Here is a 20,190-nt window from a genome sequence, read left to right as displayed (position 1 = left end):
CCTGCTCTAGAGGAGATCTGCATGGAGGAATGGGCCAAAATACCAGCAACAGTGTGTGAAAACCTTGTGAAGACTTACAGAAAACGTTTGACCTGTGTCATTGCCAACAAAGGGTATATAACAAAGTATTGAGAAACTTTTGTTATTGACCAAATACTTATTTTCCACCATCATATGCCAATAAATTCATAAAAAATCCTACAATGTGATTTTCTGGATTTTTTTTTCTCATTTTGTCTGTCATAGTTGACGTGTACCTATGATGAAAATTACAGGCCTCTCTCATCTTTTTAAGTGGGAGAACTTGCACAATTGGTGGCTGACTAAATACTTTTTTTCCCCACTGTATCTGTATTCCCAGTCATGTGAAATCCATAGATCAGGGCCTAATGAATTTATTTCAATTGACTGATTTCCTTATATGAACTGTAACTCAGTAAAATCTTTGAAATAGTTGCATCTTCCATTTATATTTTTGTTTAGTGTAATAATAATAATAATATCTGTAGGAAGGTGTTTTTCTCAGTCTGTCAACAGTTCTCTGGGCCCAACTAAACTAAAGATGGTCAAATTGATGAGGCCCCATGGGTTCTCCCACTACGTGAGTGTGTGTGTGTGTGTGTGTGTATGTATGTGTGTGTGTGTGTGTGTGTGAGAGACGAGGAGTGAGTCTAGAATATGCTCAACAGCATCAGAACAACAGCTTGTAACTTTCATCTGATGCAGTGGGCAGTACTATAATAACTAATGTGATGTGGTCCATGTTGATAGATTTGAACTGGTGGGGGCAGTACTATAATAACTAATGTGATGTGGTCCATGTTGATAGATTTGAACTGGTGGGGGAGTAAAAAAGGTTTTTAAAGTCTTTAGCGTAGACTACTGGTTACGTCCGATGACATCACTGGGTTCCGTGCGATGACATCACAGGCTCCGTTCTGTTCTAGTATGACATCACTGGTTCCATCCGATGACCTCGTAGAAGAGTGCTTTGAGCAGGCGAGACTCGTAGGTGACGGTGTTCTTTCCTATGTGCATCCTGTCCTCCTCCAGTGGCTGTTCTATCATGGCTGGCTCTGTCTTACCATACACTATTGGGAGAGAGGGAGCGGGGGAGAGGGGAGGAGCGGGAGGGGGGAGAGAGGGGAGGAGAGGGAGGGGAGGAGAGAGAGGAGAGGGAGGGGAGGAGAGGGAGGGGAGGAGAGAGAGGAGAAGGAGGGGGGAGAGGGAGGGGGGAGAGGAGGAGAGAGGGGGAGGAGAGGGAGGGGAGGAGAGGAGAGAGTGGGGAGAGAGAGGAGAGGGAGGGGAGGAGAGAGAGCGAGGGGGGGAGGGAGGGGGGAGAGGGAGGGGGGGAGAGAGGAGAGGGAGGGGAGGAGAGAGGGGAGAGAGGGGAGGGGGGAGAGAGAGGAGAGAGGGAGGGGGAGAGAGTGAGGGAGGGGGGGGAGAGAGAGGAAGAGAGCGAGGGGGAGAGAGGGGAGGAGAGGGAGGGGGGAGGGAGGGAGGGGGGAGAAAGGGGAGGAGAGGGAGGGGGGGAGAGAGGGGAGGAGAGAGTGGGGAGAGGGAGGGGGGAGAGAGGTATAGAGAGGAGAGGGAGGGGAGGAGAGAGGGAGAGAGCGAGGGGGAGAGAGGGGAAGAGAGGGAGGGGAGGAGAGAGAGGAGAGGGAGGGAGGAGAGAGAGTGAGGGGGGAGGGAGGGAGGGGGGGAGCGGAGAGGGAGGGGAGAGAGCGAGGGGGGAGAGAGGGGAGAGAGGGGAGAGGGGAGAGGGGAGAGAGGATGGGGGAGAGAGGGGAGGAGAGGGAGGAGAGGGAGGGAGCGGAGAGAGGGGAGGAGAGGGAGGAGAGGGAGGGAGGGGGGAGCGGAGAGGGAGGGGAGAGAGCGAGAGGGGGAGAGAGGGGAGGAGAGGGGAAGGGGAAGAGAGGGGAGAGGGGAGAGAGGGATGGGGGAGAGAGGGGAGGAGAGGGGAGGAGAGGGAGAGAGGGGAGAGACGAACGAAGGGTAACAGAATGTGGGAGGGTAAATGGTGTGTTTAAACTGTGTGTGTGTGTGTGTGTGTGTGTGCGTGTGTCTGTCTGCACGTGTCTGTATGTGTGTGTGTGAGTGTGTGTGTCCGTACCTTCGCAGTGCTCCAGGAACTGAATACACTCCTGAACAACGGAGTCCCTGATCATGATCATGTGTTTGGCCATGTTCTCCAGCAGAGACAGGATAACAGCGCTTAGCATAGAACCAGGTGTCTGTTCCCAGCTACACACACAGGAGGAGAACCATGAGAGGAGGATAGGGTAGGGGTGCCAAACTCCCGTAAGCAAACCAAAAATGCACAGGTTTTCCTGAAATCCTGGTCAGACGATTTGGGATTTCCTTCTTAATCACTCCTGATTCCGGGAATCATCCAACCAGGATTTCTGGAAAACCTGGCTGGAAATGTTGGGGAAAGTTACCGTAATTTCCCAACCCTGGGGGTTGTATGACAACTTGTACCTGGCTTGAAAACCAGTTAAAACCAGTTAAACAAAGGTAAGAAATAAGATGGAGACGGGGCACAAATGATGTGGCCAGAGAAAGGGGAGATGTGTAGATTATGGAGGAATCTACCGCGTAGCTCCATGGGAGAGTTCTAGGAATGACAACAACACTCCTACAGAGACACTCTGTGTGTGTTCAGCCGGGCTGAGTGAGCGGACACAGGTGCTGAACTCTGGGTTATGTTTCGGTTGGCCGATATCTAAACATAGACCAAACACTCTGGAATGTGTGTCCCAAATGGCACCCTATTCCCTATATAGTGCACTACATTTAAAACAGAGTAGTGCACTAAAATAGGGAATAGGGTGTCATTTGGGACGCACACCCAACATGTATGTCAGGGGTGAGTTGTTGGAAGTGGTAGAAACATTCAAAAACGGCCAGATAGAAAAAAGATGTCCGACCTTCTTGTTGTACGGTTCCAGACTCTTGATGACACGGGTGATACCGAAGTCATAGTTCCCCTTGGCACAGTACAGGGTCCTGGAAGAGACATATAAACACTATTAAGACCGTACAGGGTCCTGGAAGAGAGATATAAACACTATTAAGACCATACAGGGTCCTGGAAGAGAGATATAAACACTATTAAGACAGCGCAGGGTCCTGGAAGAGAGATAGAAACACTATTCATTAACACACTGTAGTAACACTGTACCTGCCAATGTAACCAGTGATGTAGTGTTAAAACAATAGGTGGGTAAAACTATGATCACTCTACACAGTGAGTGAAGTAATGCTCCCTACACTTTCAATGCATTTTGCCCCAAAGCACCCTACACTTTCAATGCATTTTGCCCCAAAGCTCCCTATACTTTCAATGCATTTTGCCCCAAAAGCTCCCTACACTTTCAATGCATTTTGCCCCAAAGCTCCCTACACTGTCAATGCATTTTGCCCCAAAGCTCCCTACACTGTCAATGCATTTTGCCCCAAAAGCTCCCTACACTTTCAATGCATTTTGCCCCAAAGCTCCCTACACTTTCAATGCATTTTGCCCCAAAGCTCCCTACACTTTCAATGCTTTTTGCCCCAAAGCTCCCTATACTTTCAATGCATTTTGCCCCAAAGCTCCCTACACTTTGAATGCATTTTGCCCCAAAGCTCTCTACATTTTGAATGCATTTTGCCCCAAAGCTCCCTACACTTTCAATGCATTTTCCCCCAAAGCTCCCTATATTTTCAATGCATTTTGCCCCAAAAGCTCCCTACACTTTCAATGCATTTTGCCCCAAAGCTCCCTACACTTTCAATGCATTTTGCCCCAAAGCTCCCTATACTTTCAATGCATTTTGCCCCAAAAGGTGGGTAAACAGCGTTTCCGTAAGTTCACCCTCCACTACACCGCTGAATGCCTTTACCATGTAAATACAACTCACCCTATAACCAGGTTGACTATACAGAGGTGAAAGACTTTCTTATCGGGGTCGTCGTAGGAGAGCTCCTCTTCCTCTTTTTCTATCTTCCTCATCAGTTCTTCAGCCTGAGGAGAACAGCGTTACAGGAACACTGGTGGGCTCAGATGTTACACTGTGCTTTATACTTCACACACTCACTCCTACCTCTTCGTTCTGGCTGGTCATGATATAGGACACACACAGGTTAGCCAGTACAGCAGCACTGACATTCAGGATCTAGAAAGAGAGAGAGAGAAGAGAGAGAGAGAGAGAGAGAGAGAGAGAGAGAGAGAGAGAGAGAGAGAGAGAGAGAGAGAGAGAGAAAGAGAAAGAGGAAAGAGAGAGAGAGAGAGACAGAGAGAGAGAGAGACAGAGAGAGACAGAGACAGAGACAGAGACAGAGAGAGAGAGAGAGAGAGAGAGAGACAGAGACAGAGACAGAGACAGAGACAGAGACAGAGACAGAGAGACAGAGAGAGAGAGACAGAGAGAGACAGACAGACAAAGAGACAGAGAGAGATGGAAAGAGAGAGACAGAGAAAGAGAGAGAGAGACAGAGAGAGAGACAGAGATCAGTCAGAAGAAGGGCAAACCTGCGTTGGTAAAACTGTGGATATTCAACACTTCATCACTCCAGAAACACTAACGTATCATGCAGAGATGAGACACAGCAATCTGAGAGTCCCCAATGGCACCCTATTCCCTACATAGTGCACTACCTTTGACCAGAGTACTATGGAAAGTAGTGCACTTTGTAGGGAATAGGGTACCATTTGGGACTTAGTCCAGGTGTGAGACTGACCACTGCATTCAGAGTCACTTCCCTCTGCCACCAGTGGTGAGACTGGGGTACAGGGGCGTGGGTGTGTGTGTGTGTGTTACCGAGGGTTTACGTTGGCAGGGACACTCCTGTATGCTACACTGTTCCAGCTATGTAGCCAGCAGGGGGAAGGGGAACAGAGACATGTTTCATTTCAACACCTCCTATTCTCCTGTAGTCTATACGGCTATGGTCAACAGTAGTCCACTACAGGGGCTTTCTGAACAGAACCATCTAAGGCGGGCCGTGCACATTCAAATGGTATTGTATGTGATCCCTCCCTCCTTCCTCCTCCCCCAATCTCCCCTCCCTCTCTAGTTAACTCACGTTGTCGTAGTGTTTCTTAACGATGGGTTCGTAGAAGCCAATGGCCTCCTTGTACTTGTTCTCCTGCATGAAGAGCACGTGAGCCACGTTGAGCTTCCAGGTGTCGTGTTCGTTACAGAACTCCACCGACTTACGGAAGATCTTCTCAACCATCTGGTAGTTCTCCCTGTTCCAGTAGATCTTAGCCTGGGCCATCAGCACTGGGATGTACCTACAGGATAGGACAACAGTTACATACCAGTAGATCTTAGCCTGGGCCATCAGCACTGGGATGTACCTACAGGATAGGACAACAGTTATATACCAGTAGATCTTAGCCAGGGCCATCAGCACTGGGATGTACCTACAGGATAGGACAACAGTTATATACCAGTAGATGATCATCAGCACTAGGATGTACAGTACCAGTCAACGGTTTGGACACAGCTAATCATTCAAGGGTTTTTCTTTATTTGTACTATTTTCTACATTGTAGAATAATAGTGAAGACATTAAAACTATGAAATAACACATATGGAATCATGTAGTAACCAAAAAAGTGTTAAACAAATCAAAATATATTTTACATTTTAGATTCTTCAAAGTAGCCACCCTTTGCCTTGATGACAGCTTTGCACACTCTTGGCATTCCTTCAACCAGCTTCACCTGGAATGCTTTTCCAACAGTCTTGAAGGAGTTCCCACATATGCTGAGCACTTGTTGGCTGCTTTTCCTTCATTCTGCGGTCCATCTCAATTGGGTTGAGGTCGGGTGATTGTGGAGGCCAGGTCATCTGATGCAGCACTCCATCACTCTCCTTCTTGGTCAAATAGCCCTTACACAGCCTGGAGGTGTGTTGGGTCATTGTCCTGTTGAAAAACAAATGATAGTCCCACTAAGCCCAAACCAGATGGGATGGCGTATTGCTGCAGAATGCTGTGGTAGCCATGCTGGTTAAGTGTGCCTTGAATTCTAAATAAATCACAGACAGTGTCACCAGCAAAGCACCCCCACACCATAACACCTCCTCCTCCATGCTTTACGGTGGGAAATACACATGCAGAGATCATCCGTTCACCCACACCACATCTCACAAAGACATGGCGGTTGGAACCAAAAATCTCAAATTTGGACTCCAGACCAAAGGACACACTTCCACCAGTCTAATGTCCATTGCTCGTGTTTCTTGGCCCAAGCAAGTCTTTTCTTCTTATTGATGTCCTTTAGTAGTGGTTTCTTTGCAGCAATTTGACCATGAAGGCCTGATTCACGCAGTCTCCTCTGAACAGTTGATGTTGAGATGTGTCTGTTACTTGAACTCTGTGAAGCATTTATTTGGGCTGCAATCTGAGGTGCAGTTAACTCTAATGAACTTATCCTCTGCAGCAGAGGTAACTCTGGATCTTCCATTCCTGTGGCGGTCCTCATGAGAGCCAGTTTCATCATAACACTTGATGGTTTTTGCGACTGCACTTGAAGAAACTTTCAAAGTTCTTTACATTTTCTGGATTGACTGACCTTCATGTCTTAAAGTAATGATGGACTGTCGTTTCTCTTTGCTTATTTGAGCTGTTCTTGCCATAATATGGACTTGGTCTTTTACCAAATAGGGCTATGTATACCCCCCCTAACTTGTCACAACACAACTGATTGGCTCAAACGCATTAAGAAGGAAAGAAATTCCACAAATTAACTTTTAAGAAGGCACACCTGTTAATTAAAATGCATTCCAGGTGACTACCTCATGAAGCTGGTTGAGAGAATGCCAATAGTGTGCAAAGCTGTCATCAAAGCAAAGGATGTCTATTTGAAGAATCTCAAATATACAATATATTTTGATTTGTTGAACACTTTTTTGGTTACTACATGACTCCATATGTGTTATTTCATAGTTTTGATGTCTTCACTATTATTCTTCAATGTAAAAAATAGTAAAAATAAAGAAAAACCCTGGAATGAGTAGGTGTGTCCAAACGTTTGACTGGTACTGTACCTACAGGATAGGACAACAGTTATATACCAATAGATCTTAGCCTGGGCCATCAGCACTGGGATGTACCTACAGGATAGGACAACAGTTATATACCTGTAGATCTTAGCCTGGGTCATCAGCACTGGGATGTACCTACAGGATAGGACAACAGTTATATACCAGTAGATCTTAGCCAGGGCCATCAGCACTGGGATGTACCTACAGGATAGGACAACAGTTATATACCAGTAGATCTTAGCCTGGGTGAGGTCAAGTCACCAATATGGAAGTAGTGGTAATGTACCATTCAGCCAATCAGAAAGGGAGAAGGGCCAGACCAGCCACTGATCAGGAAGAATAATGGACCAAACTGACCAACCAGCAGAGTAGGTGAGGTAAGCCACCAATCAGGGAAGAGAAAGGTGAGGTAAGCCACCAATCAGGGAAGAGAAAGGTGAGGTAAGCCACCAATCAGACAGGAGAATACTCAGTAGGGGCAGGGTCTACTCACTTCTCCACCATCTCATCGTAGTCCTGGAGGGTCTTCTTCAAGGCTTCGTTATCACGGGCTAGCCTGGCTTCCTGCACCTTAGAGACAAAGATTACACACAGGTTACGGGCTAGCCTGGCTTCCTGTAGTTGACTGTGGACAAACAGGGTTTGGAATGGATGCTTTATTATTGCAATTGAATGCATGTTGTTCTCTCCAATGATAACACACAGTGGCGCCCCGCCATTCAGGGCAGAGAGCTCAAACATTCAAGCCCCTTGGATGCTGCCATAGAGTTACGTTAGAAGTGCCCATCCAAGAAGGCTCAAGGTCATTGGCCACAGATAAAATGATGTCAAATCACATTCTGTCTACTGTAGCTTTGATTGGACTGATCATGTCAACATCATACTTTCAAAATCTTAAGCTAGCAAGCTAGCAGTCATCATCATGAATCAAGTCGACAATCTACTGCCAAATCCTTTTCAATCCTTGTCATATGAAGAGAAATTATAGATAAAATGTATCGGTGCTCATCGGCCATTGAACATAAACATTACACAACAAGTTGGAAATCGCAAATTCAACAATGAGTGGTTTGGAAGTGGAGTGGGTGTGTGGTCCAAGTCTGGGTTTAAGGGTCTCTTCTCCAAGCTTAAAAGGATAAACATTCAACATTGGCCATGCTGTCAATCCAGCATGACTTCTGCCACGTTCAAGACAACTGGGAACTCGGAAAAAAACTAGCTCTGATTGGGATTTTTTTTTTGGAACGGTTCATCCAACTCGGAATTGCAAGTCAGGAACTCAGGCCTCTTTCTAGAGCTCCGACCTGGAGATCACTAACGTCATAATTCGACCTTGATTTTTCAGAGTTCAAGGTTGTCTTGAAAGCACCATAAATCCAGAGAATGCCAGACTTGACAAAGGTTGATGACAAAATTTGCCCACGAAGGACCGCCACGCCACCTTCCTGTTCAAGTGAGCACAGCACAACAAAGTGAGTCCAAAAATGTATTGTATGCTGCTGCGTAAATTATGTAATATGTCAGGGAGATATGTATACTGTAGCTAAGAAAGTAATACTAAGTGTAAGTTGTGTAGTAAGCTGTTAGTAGCCCATGTGCCTCACTAACAAAGTTAGTTAGACTACGTCCGTCCTAGCTCGCTCATTAATGTCTTTATCGAAATTATGGATTGCCTCTTATCCGCTCGTCGTCCCCTTATGCCATAGTTTGGACATCTCAATTGTCAGTAGAAACCACATTTGTTTAAGCAAGTCAGCCATATCAGCTATGTTTTTTTAAAGGCAGTAAATGAGGCTGAATGAACTGTTTCGCTGCCAGACAAGGCCCCGCTGATAGCCAGGTGTAGCAGTGGTAAGGTGTTGGGACTCTGCTGTTGGGACAGCTTTATGTAGGCCCTAACAGTTTGTGGGCACCGTTTGTCACCGTTATAGTGCAATTAATGTATTGTTTAGTGTTGTGTTGTGGCTTTGCTGGCATGCTACAAAAAAATATATTTTTTAGTTTGCCCCACCAGGATTTATATGCTAAAATCACCACTGATAACACAGAATAGTCTATTACTCTATCCTGAACAGTTAAGGGGAAAACTTGACTGATAGCTGAGAGGAACAATATAAAGCTATAAAAGGTTCAACAGCTCCAATGTGACCAGATCAGAAAAATGACTGGGCTGTAGAAGGCTTGGAAAAGGTAAGTGTGAGTCCCAGATGGCACCCTATTCTCATAGGGCTCTACTCAAAAGTAGTGCACCATATAGGGAATACACTCTTAGAAAAAAAGGGGCTATCTAGAACCTAAAAGGGTTCTTCGGCCGTCCCCATAGGAGAACCCTTTGAAGAACCCTTTTTGGTTCCAGGTAGAACCCTTTTGAGTTCCATGTAGAACCCTTTCCACAGAGGGTACTACATGGAACCCCAACAAGTTCTACCTGGAACCAAAAAGGGTTCTCCTATAGGGACAGCCGAAGAACCAGAATAAACAGACAACATCAACAGGATAACAGGATAAACAGACAACATAGGATGACAGAAAGAGAGGAGACTGGAAGAACGTAACCTGTTTGGCCAGCTTGCGTAGTTGATCTGTCAACTTGGCGTTCATCTCATCAAACTTCCTGAAGGCCTGCGATGGTCAAACAAAACAGAGACGTGATCAGAGACAGGGATATATACCTCAGAGTGAACAAACAGCAGCAACAATGACACAGGACTTTAAACACTCTGTATTATAGAGGACTGGTTCATTACATTACTGGAACATTCAGGTCATTGGCTAAAACATGAAACACAAATATATGTGTGTAGTAGTGGTGTGTTTAATGCTACTGAAGGTTGATGCTAGTATAGGGTGATTAGTACTAGTAGGGATTAGGTAGTATAGGGTGAGTAGTACTAGTAGGGAGTAGGTAGTATGGGGTGATTAGTACTAGGGAGTAGGTAGTATAGGGTGAGTAGTACTAGTAGGGAGTAGGTAGTATAGGGTGATTAGTACTAGGGAGTAGGTAGTATAGGGTGAGTAGTACTAGTAGGGAGTAGGTAGTACAGGGTGATTAGTACTAGTAGGGAGTAGGTAGTACAGGGTGATTAGTACTAGTAGGGAGTAGGTAGTATAGGGTGATTAGTACTAGTAGGGAGTAGGTAGTATAGGGTGATTAGTACTAGTAGGGAGTAGGTAGTATAGGGTGATTAGTACTAGTAGGGAGTAGGTAGTATAGGGTGATTAGTACTAGTAGGGAGTAGGTAGTATAGGGTGATTAGTACTAGTAGGGAGTAGGTAGTATAGGGTGATTAGTACTAGTAGGGAGTAGGTAGTATAGGGTGATTAGTACTAGTAGGGAGTAGGTAGTATAGGGTGATTAGTACTAGGCAGTAGGTAGTATAGGGTGATTAGTACTAGTAGGGAGTAGGTAGTATAGGGTGATTAGTACTAGTAGGGAGTAGGTAGTATAGGGTGATTAGTACTAGTATGGAGTATAGGGTGATTAGTACTAGTAGGGAGTAGGTAGTATAGGGTGATTAGTACTAGTAGGGAGTAGGTAGTATAGGGTGATTAGTACTAGTAGGGAGTATGTAGTATAGGGTGATTAGTACTAGTAGGGAGTAGGTAGTATAGGGTGATTAGTACTAGTAGGGAGTAGGTAGTATAGGGTGATTAGTACTAGTAGGGAGTAGGTAGTATAGGGTGATTAGCACTAGTAGGGAGTAGGTAGTATAGGGTGATTAGTACTAGTAGGGAGTAGGTAGTATAGGGTGATTAGTACTAGTAGGGAGTAGGTAGTATAGGGTGATTAGTACTAGTAGGGAGTAGGTAGTATAGGGTGATTAGTACTAGTAGGGAGTAGGTAGTATAGGGTGATTAGTCCTAGTAGGGAGTAGGTAGTATAGGGTGATTAGTACTAGTAGGGAGTAGGTAGTATAGGGTGATTAGTACTAGTAGGGAGTAGGTAGTATAGGGTGATTAGTACTAGTAGGGAGTAGGTAGTATAGGGTGATTAGTACTAGTAGGGAGTAGGTAGTATAGGGTGATTAGTACTAGTAGGGAGTAGGTAGTATAGGGTGATTAGTACTAGTAGGGAGTAGGTAGTATAGGGTGATTAGTACTAGTAGGGAGTAGGTAGTATAGGGTGATTAGTACTAGTAGGGAGTAGGTAGTATAGGGTGGTTAGTACTAGTAGGGAGTAGGTAGTATCGGGTGATTAGTACTAGGGAGTAGGTAGTATAGGGTGATTAGTACTAGTAGGGAGTAGGTAGTATAGGGTGATTAGTACTAGTAGGGAGTAGGTAGTATAGGGTGATTAGTACTAGGGAGTAGGTAGTATAGGGTGGTTAGTACTAGTAGGGAGTAGGTAGTATAGGGTGATTAGTACTAGGGAGTAGGTAGTATAGGGTGATTAGTACTAGGGGGTAGGTAGTATAGGGTGATTAGTACTAGGCAGTAGGTAGTATAGGGTGATTAGTACTAGTAGGGAGTAGGTAGTATAGGGTGATTAGTACTAGGGAGTAGGTAGTATAGGGTGATTAGTACTAGTAGGGAGTAGGTAGTATAGGGTGATTAGTACTAGTAGGGAGTAGGTAGTATAGGGTGATTAGTACTAGGGAGTAGGTAGTATAGGGTGGTTAGTACTAGTAGGGAGTAGGTAGTATAGGGTGATTAGTACTAGGCAGTAGGTAGTATAGGGTGATTAGTACTAGTAGGGAGTAGGTAGTATAGGGTGATTAGTACTAGTAGGGAGTAGGTAGTATAGGGTGATTAGTACTAGTAGGGAGTAGGTAGTATAGGGTGGTTAGTACTAGTAGGGAGTAGGTAGTATAGGGTGATTAGTACTAGTAGGCAGTAGGTAGTATAGGGTGATTAGTACTAGTAGGGAGTAGGTAGTATAGGGTGATTAGTACTAGTAGGGAGTAGGTAGTATAGGGTGATTAGTACTAGTAGGGAGTAGGTAGTATAGGGTGATTAGTACTAGTAGGGAGTAGGTAGTATAGGGTGATTAGTACTAGGCAGTAGGTAGTATAGGGTGATTAGTACTAGGGAGTAGGTAGTATAGGGTGATTAGTACTAGGCAGTAGGTAGTATAGGGTGATTAGTACTAGTAGGGAGTAGGTAGTATAGGGTGATTAGTACTAGGGAGTAGGTAGTATAGGGTGATTAGTACTAGGGAGTAGGTAGTATAGGGTGATTAGTACTAGTAGGGAGTAGGTAGTATAGGGTGATTAGTACTAGTAGGGAGTAGGTAGTATAGGGTGATTAGTACTAGGGAGTAGGTAGTATAGGGTGATTAGTACTAGGGAGTAGGTAGTATAAGATGATTAGTACTAGTAGGGAGTAGGTAGTATAGGGTGATTAGTACTAGTAGGGAGTACGTAGTATAGGGTGATTAGTACTAGTAGGGAGTAGGTAGTATAGGGTGATTAGTACTAGTAGGGAGTAGGTAGTATGAGGTGATTAGTACTAGTAGGGAGTAGGTAGTATAGGGTGATTAGTACTAGTAGGGAGTAGGTAGTATGAGGTGATTAGTACTAGTAGGGAGTAGGTAGTATAGGGTGATTAGTACTAGGGAGTAGGTAGTATAGGGTGATTAGTACTAGTAGGGAGTAGGTAGTATAGGGTGATTAGTACTAGGGAGTAGGTAGTATAGGGTGATTAGTACTAGTAGGGAGTAGGTAGTATAGGGTGATTAGTACTAGTATGGAGTAGGTAGTATAGGGTGATTAGTACTAGTAGGGAGTAGGTCGTATAGGGTGATTAGTACTAGGGAGTAGGTAGTATAAGGTGATTAGTACTAGTAGGGAGTAGGTAGTATAGGGTGATTAGTACTAGTAGGGAGTAGGTAGTATAGGGTGATTAGTACTAGGGAGTAGGTAGTATAGGGTGATTAGTACTAGTAGGGAGTAGGTAGTATAGGGTGATTAGTACTAGTAGGGAGTAGGTAGTATAGGGTGATTAGTACTAGTAGGGAGTAGGTAGTATAGGGTGATTAGTACTAGTAGGGAGTAGGTAGTATAGGGTGATTAGTACTAGTAGGGAGTAGGTAGTATAGGGTGATTAGTACTAGTAGGGAGTAGGTAGTATAGGGTGATTAGTACTAGTAGGGAGTAGGTAGTATAGGGTGATTAGTACTAGTAGAGAGTAGGTAGTATAGGGTGATTAGTACTAGTAGGGAGTAGGTAGTATAGGGTGATTAGTACTAGTAGGGAGTAGGTAGTATAGGGTGATTAGTACTAGTAGGGAGTATGTAGTATAGGGTGATTAGTACTAGTAGGGAGTATGTAGTATAGGGTGATTAGTACTAGGGAGTAGGTAGTATAGGGTGATTAGTACTAGTAGGGAGTAGGTAGTATGGGGTGATTAGTACTAGTAGGGAGTAGGTAGTATAGGGTGATTAGTACTAGTAGGGAGTAGGTAGTATAGGGTGATTAGTACTAGTAGGGAGTAGGTAGTATAGGGTGATTAGTACTAGTAGGGAGTAGGTAGTATAGGGTGATTAGTACTAGTAGGGAGTAGGTAGTATAGGGTGATTAGTACTAGTAGGGAGTAGGTAGTATAGGGTGATTAGTACTAGTATGGAGTATAGGGTGATTAGTACTAGTAGGGAGTAGGTAGTATAGGGTGATTAGTACTAGTAGGGAGTAGGTAGTATAGGGTGATTAGTACTAGTAGGGAGTATGTAGTATAGGGTGATTAGTACTAGTAGGGAGTAGGTAGTATAGGGTGATTAGTACTAGTAGGGAGTATGTAGTATAGGGTGATTAGTACTAGGGAGTAGGTAGTATAGGGTGATTAGTACTAGTAGGGAGTAGGTAGTATGGGGTGATTAGTACTAGTAGGGAGTAGGTAGTATAGGGTGATTAGTACTAGTAGGGAGTAGGTAGTATAGGGTGATTAGTACTAGTAGGGAGTAGGTAGTATAGGGTGATTAGTACTAGGCAGTAGGTAGTATAGGGTGATTAGTACTAGTAGGGAGTAGGTAGTATAGGGTGATTAGTACTAGTAGGGAGTAGGTAGTATAGGGTGATTAGTACTAGTAGGGAGTAGGTAGTATAGGGTGATTAGTACTAGGCAGTAGGTAGTATAGGGTGATTAGTACTAGTAGGGAGTAGGTAGTATAGGGTGATTAGTACTAGGGAGTAGGTAGTATAGGGTGGTTAGTACTAGTAGGGAGTAGGTAGTATAGGGTGGTTAGTACTAGTAGGGAGTAGGTAGTATAGGGTGATTAGTACTAGTAGGGAGTAGGTAGTATAGGGTGATTAGTACTAGGGAGTAGGTAGTATAGGGTGATTAGTACTAGTAGGGAGTAGGTAGTATAGGGTGGTTAGTACTAGTAGGGAGTAGGTAGTATAGGGTGATTAGTACTAGTAGGGAGTAGGTAGTATAGGGTGATTAGTACTAGGGAGTAGGTAGTATAGGGTGATTAGTACTAGTAGGGAGTAGGTAGTATAGGGTGATTAGTACTAGTAGGGAGTAGGTAGTATAGGGTGATTAGTACTAGGGAGTAGGTAGTATAGGGTGGTTAGTACTAGTAGGGAGTAGGTAGTATAGGGTGATTAGTACTAGGGAGTAGGTAGTATAGGGTGATTAGTACTAGGGAGTAGGTAGTATAGGGTGATTAGTACTAGGCAGTAGGTAGTATAGGGTGATTAGTACTAGTAGGGAGTAGGTAGTATAGGGTGATTAGTACTAGGGAGTAGGTAGTATAGGGTGGTTAGTACTAGTAGGGAGTAGGTAGTATAGGGTGATTATTACTAGTAGGGAGTAGGTAGTATAGGGTGATTAGTACTAGGGAGTAGGTAGTATAAGATGATTAGTACTAGTAGGGAGTAGGTAGTATAAGATGATTAGTACTAGTAGGGAGTAGGTAGTATAGGGTGATTAGTACTAGTAGGGAGTAGGTAGTATAGGGTGATTAGTACTAGTAGGGAGTAGGTAGTATAGGGTGATTAGTACTAGTAGGGAGTAGGTAGTATGAGGTGATTAGTACTAGTAGGGAGTAGGTAGTATAGGGTGATTAGTACTAGGCAGTAGGTAGTATAGGGTGATTAGTACTAGTAGGGAGTAGGTAGTATAGGGTGATTAGTACTAGTAGGGAGTAGGTAGTATGAGGTGATTAGTACTAGTAGGGAGTAGGTAGTATGAGGTGATTAGTACTAGTAGGGAGTAGGTAGTATAGGGTGATTAGTACTAGGGAGTAGGTAGTATAGGGTGATTAGTACTAGTAGGGAGTAGGTAGTATAGGGTGATTAGTACTAGTAGGGAGTAGGTAGTATAGGGTGATTAGTACTAAGGAGTAGGTAGTATAGGGTGGTTAGTACTAGTAGGGAGTAGGTAGTATAGGGTGATTAGTACTAGGGAGTAGGTAGTATAGGGTGATTAGTACTAGGGAGTAGGTAGTATAGGGTGATTAGTACTAGTAGGGAGTAGGTAGTATAGGGTGATTAGTACTAGGGAGTAGGTAGTATAGGGTGGTTAGTACTAGTAGGGAGTAGGTAGTATAGGGTGATTAGTACTAGTAGGGAGTAGGTAGTATAGGGTGATTAGTACTAGGGAGTAGGTAGTATAGGGTGGTTAGTACTAGTAGGGAGTAGGTAGTATAGGGTGATTAGTACTAGGCAGTAGGTAGTATAGGGTGATTAGTACTAGGGAGTAGGTAGTATAGGGTGATTAGTACTAGTAGGGAGTAGGTAGTATAGGGTGATTAGTACTAGTAGGGAGTAGGTAGTATAGGGTGATTAGTACTAGTAGGGAGTAGGTAGTATAGGGTGATTAGTACTAGGGAGTAGGTAGTATAGGGTGGTTAGTACTAGTAGGGAGTAGGTAGTATAGGGTGATTAGTACTAGGGAGTAGGTAGTATAGGGTGATTAGTACTAGGGAGTAGGTAGTATAGGGTGATTAGTACTAGGCAGTAGGTAGTATAGGGTGATTAGTACTAGTAGGGAGTAGGTAGTATAGGGTGATTAGTACTAGGGAGTAGGTAGTATAGGGTGGTTAGTACTAGTAGGGAGTAGGTAGTATAGGGTGATTATTACTAGTAGGGAGTAGGTAGTATAGGGTGATTAGTACTAGGGAGTAGGTAGTATAGGGTGATTAGTACTAGGGAGTAGGTAGTATAAGATGATTAGTACTAGTAGGGAGTAGGTAGTATAGGGTGATTAGTACTAGTAGGGAGTAGGTAGTATAGGGTGATTAGTACTAGTAGGGAGTAGGTAGTATAGGGTGATTAGTACTAGTAGGGAGTAGGTAGTATGAGGAGATTAGTACTAGTAGGGAGTAGGTAGTATAGGGTGATTAGTACTAGGCAGTAGGTAGTATAGGGTGATTAGTACTAGTAGGGAGTAGGTAGTATAGGGTGATTAGTACTAGTAGGGAGTAGGTAGTATGAGGTGATTAGTACTAGTAGGGAGTAGGTAGTATAGGGTGATTAGTACTAGGGAGTAGGTAGTATAGGGTGATTAGTACTAGTAGGGAGTAGGTAGTATAGGGTGATTAGTACTAGGGAGTAGGTAGTATAGGGTGATTAGTACTAGGCAGTAGGTAGTATAGGGTGATTAGTACTAGTAGGGAGTAGGTAGTATAGGGTGATTAGTACTAGGGAGTAGGTAGTATAGGGTGGTTAGTACTAGTAGGGAGTAGGTAGTATAGGGTGATTATTACTAGTAGGGAGTAGGTAGTATAGGGTGATTAGTACTAGGGAGTAGGTAGTATAGGGTGATTAGTACTAGGGAGTAGGTAGTATAAGATGATTAGTACTAGTAGGGAGTAGGTAGTATAGGGTGATTAGTACTAGTAGGGAGTAGGTAGTATAGGGTGATTAGTACTAGTAGGGAGTAGGTAGTATAGGGTGATTAGTACTAGTAGGGAGTAGGTAGTATGAGGTGATTAGTACTAGTAGGGAGTAGGTAGTATAGGGTGATTAGTACTAGGCAGTAGGTAGTATAGGGTGATTAGTACTAGTAGGGAGTAGGTAGTATAGGGTGATTAGTACTAGTAGGGAGTAGGTAGTATGAGGTGATTAGTACTAGTAGGGAGTAGGTAGTATAGGGTGATTAGTACTAGGGAGTAGGTAGTATAGGGTGATTAGTACTAGTAGGGAGTAGGTAGTATAGGGTGATTAGTACTAGTAGGGAGTAGGTAGTATAGGGTGATTAGTACTAAGGAGTAGGTAGTATAGGGTGGTTAGTACTAGTAGGGAGTAGGTAGTATAGGGTGATTAGTACTAGGGAGTAGGTAGTATAGGGTGATTAGTACTAGGGAGTAGGTAGTATAGGGTGATTAGTACTAGTAGGGAGTAGGTAGTATAGGGTGATTAGTACTAGGGAGTAGGTAGTATAGGGTGGTTAGTACTAGTAGGGAGTAGGTAGTATAGGGTGATTAGTACTAGTAGGGAGTAGGTAGTATAGGGTGATTAGTACTAGTAGGGAGTAGGTAGTATAGGGTGATTAGTACTAGTAGGGAGTAGGTAGTATAGGGTGATTAGTACTAGTAGGGAGTAGGTAGTATAGGGTGATTAGTACTAGTAGGGAGTAGGTAGTATAGGGTGATTAGTACTAGGCAGTAGGTAGTATAGGGTGATTAGTACTAGGGAGTAGGTAGTATAGGGTGATTAGTACTAGTAGGGAGTAGGTAGTATAGGGTGATTAGTACTAGTAGGGAGTAGGTAGTATAGGGTGATTAGTACTAGGCAGTAGGTAGTATAGGGTGATTAGTACTAGTAGGGAGTAGGTAGTATAGGGTGATTAGTACTAGGGAGTAGGTAGTATAGGGTGATTAGTACTAGTAGGGAGTAGGTAGTATAGGGTGATTAGTACTAGGGAGTAGGTAGTATAGGGTGATTAGTACTAGTAGGGAGTAGGTAGTATAGGGTGATTAGTACTAGTATGGAGTAGGTAGTATAGGGTGATTAGTACTAGTAGGGAGTAGGTCGTATAGGGTGATTAGTACTAGTAGGGAGTAGGTAGTATAGGGTGATTAGTACTAGTAGGGAGTAGGTAGTATAGGGTGATTAGTACTAGTAGGGAGTAGGTAGTATAGGGTGATTAGTACTAGTAGGGAGTAGGTAGTATAGGGTGATTAGTACTAGTAGGGAGTAGGTAGTATAGGGTGATTAGTACTAGGGAGTAGGTAGTATAGGGTGATTAGTACTAGTAGGGAGTAGGTAGTATAGGGTGATTAGTACTAGTAGGGAGTAGGTAGTATAGGGTGATTAGTACTAGTAGGGAGTAGGTAGTATAGGGTGATTAGTACTAGTAGGGAGTAGGTAGTATAGGGTGATTAGTACTAGTAGGGAGTAGGTAGTATAGGGTGATTAGTACTAGTAGGGAGTAGGTAGTATAGGGTGATTAGTACTAGTAGGGAGTAGGTAGTATAGGGTGATTAGTACTAGTAGGGAGTAGGTAGTATAGGGTGATTAGTACTAGTAGGGAGTAGGTAGTATAGGGTGATTAGTACTAGTAGGGAGTAGGTAGTATAGGGTGATTAGTACTAGTAGGGAGTAGGTAGTATAGGGTGATTAGTACTAGTAGGGAGTATGTAGTATAGGGTGATTAGTACTAGGGAGTAGGTAGTATAGGGTGATTAGTACTAGTAGGGAGTAGGTAGTATGGGGTGATTAGTACTAGTAGGGAGTAGGTAGTATAGGGTGATTAGTACTAGTAGGGAGTAGGTAGTATAGGGTGATTAGTACTAGTAGGGAGTAGGTAGTATAGGGTGATTAGTACTAGTAGGGAGTAGGTAGTATAGGGTGATTAGTACTAGTAGGGAGTAGGTAGTATAGGGTGATTAGTACTAGTAGGGAGTAGGTAGTATAGGGTGATTAGTACTAGTAGGGAGTAGGTAGTATAGGGTGATTAGTACTAGTAGGGAGTAGGTAGTATAGGGTGATTAGTACTAGTAGGGAGTAGGTAGTATAGGGTGATTAGTACTAGTAGGGAGTAGGTAGTATAGGGTGATTAGTACTAGTAGGGAGTAGGTAGTATAGGGTGATTAGTACTAGTAGGGAGTAGGTAGTATAGGGTGATTAGTACTAGTAGGGAGTAGGTAGTATAGGGTGATTAGTACTAGTAGGGAGTAGGTAGTATAGGGTGATTAGTACTAGTAGGCAGTAGGTAGTATAGGGTGATTAGTACTAGTAGGGAGTAGGTAGTATAGGGTGATTAGTACTAGTAGGGAGTAGGTAGTATAGGGTGATTAGTACTAGTAGGGAGTAGGTAGTATAGGGTGATTAGTACTAGTAGGGAGTAGGTAGTATAGGGTGATTAGTACTAGGCAGTAGGTAGTATAGGGTGATTAGTACTAGTAGGGAGTAGGTAGTATAGGGTGATTAGTACTAGTAGGGAGTAGGTAGTATGAGGTGATTAGTGCTAGTAGGGAGTAGGTAGTATAGGGTGATTAGTACTAGGCAGTAGGTAGTATAGGGTGATTAGTACTAGTAGGGAGTAGGTAGTATAGGGTGATTAGTACTAGTAGGGAGTAGGTAGTATGAGGTGATTAGTACTAGTAGGGAGTAGGTAGTATAGGGTGATTAGTACTAGGGAGTAGGTAGTATAGGGTGATTAGTACTAGTAGGGAGTAGGTAGTATGAGGTGATTAGTACTAGTAGGGAGTAGGTAGTATAGGGTGATTAGTACTAGGGAGTAGGTAGTATAGGGTGATTAGTACTAGTAGGGAGTAGGTAGTATAGGGTGATTAGTAAGAGTAGGGAGTAGGTAGTATAGGGTGATTAGTACTAGGGAGTAGGTAGTATAGGGTGATTAGTACTAGTAGGGAGTAGGTAGTATAGGGTGATTAGTACTAGTAGGGAGTAGGTAGTATAGGGTGATTAGTACTAGTAGGGAGTAGGTAGTATAGGGTGATTAGTACTAGGGAGTAGGTAGTATAGGGTGATTAGTACTAGTAGGGAGTAGGTAGTATAGGGTGATTAGTACTAGGGAGTAGGTAGTATAGGGTGATTAGTACTAGTAGGGAGTAGGTAGTATAGGGTGATTAGTAAGAGTAGGGAGTAGGTAGTATAGGGTGATTAGTACTAGGGAGTAGGTAGTATAGGGTGATTAGTACTAGTAGGGAGTAGGTAGTATAGGGTGATTAGTACTAGGGAGTAGGTAGTATAGGGTGATTAGTACTAGGGAGTAGGTAGTATAGGGTGATTAGTACTAGTAGGCA

The 20,190-nt window shown here is 43.7% G+C and overlaps 1 pseudogene across 1 annotated transcript in view; it reads right to left on the bottom strand.

The window, feature by feature from the left end:
- Positions 1-427: 427 nt before the first annotated feature.
- LOC311125691 (intraflagellar transport protein 70A-like) overlaps positions 428-20,190 on the bottom strand; it is a 36,677-nt pseudogene continuing 16,914 nt past the window's right edge. The window contains exons 12-19 of the transcript in view: positions 9,597-9,662; positions 7,534-7,610; positions 5,071-5,281; positions 4,089-4,160; positions 3,906-4,009; positions 2,931-3,009; positions 2,114-2,244; positions 428-1,091 (exon numbers count right to left, since the gene is read on the bottom strand). The product of the transcript in view is annotated as an intraflagellar transport protein 70A-like (transcript). The remainder of the gene's footprint in view (positions 1,092-2,113; positions 2,245-2,930; positions 3,010-3,905; positions 4,010-4,088; positions 4,161-5,070; positions 5,282-7,533; positions 7,611-9,596; positions 9,663-20,190) is intronic.

The sequence above is a fragment of the Coregonus lavaretus genome (assembly GCF_964263955.1).
Source record: "Coregonus lavaretus genome assembly, contig: HAP1_SCAFFOLD_1572, whole genome shotgun sequence".
Taxonomy (NCBI): domain Eukaryota; kingdom Metazoa; phylum Chordata; class Actinopteri; order Salmoniformes; family Salmonidae; genus Coregonus; species Coregonus lavaretus.
Note: the sequence above shows the minus strand (reverse complement) of the source record. Positions and strands in the feature narration are given on the sequence as shown.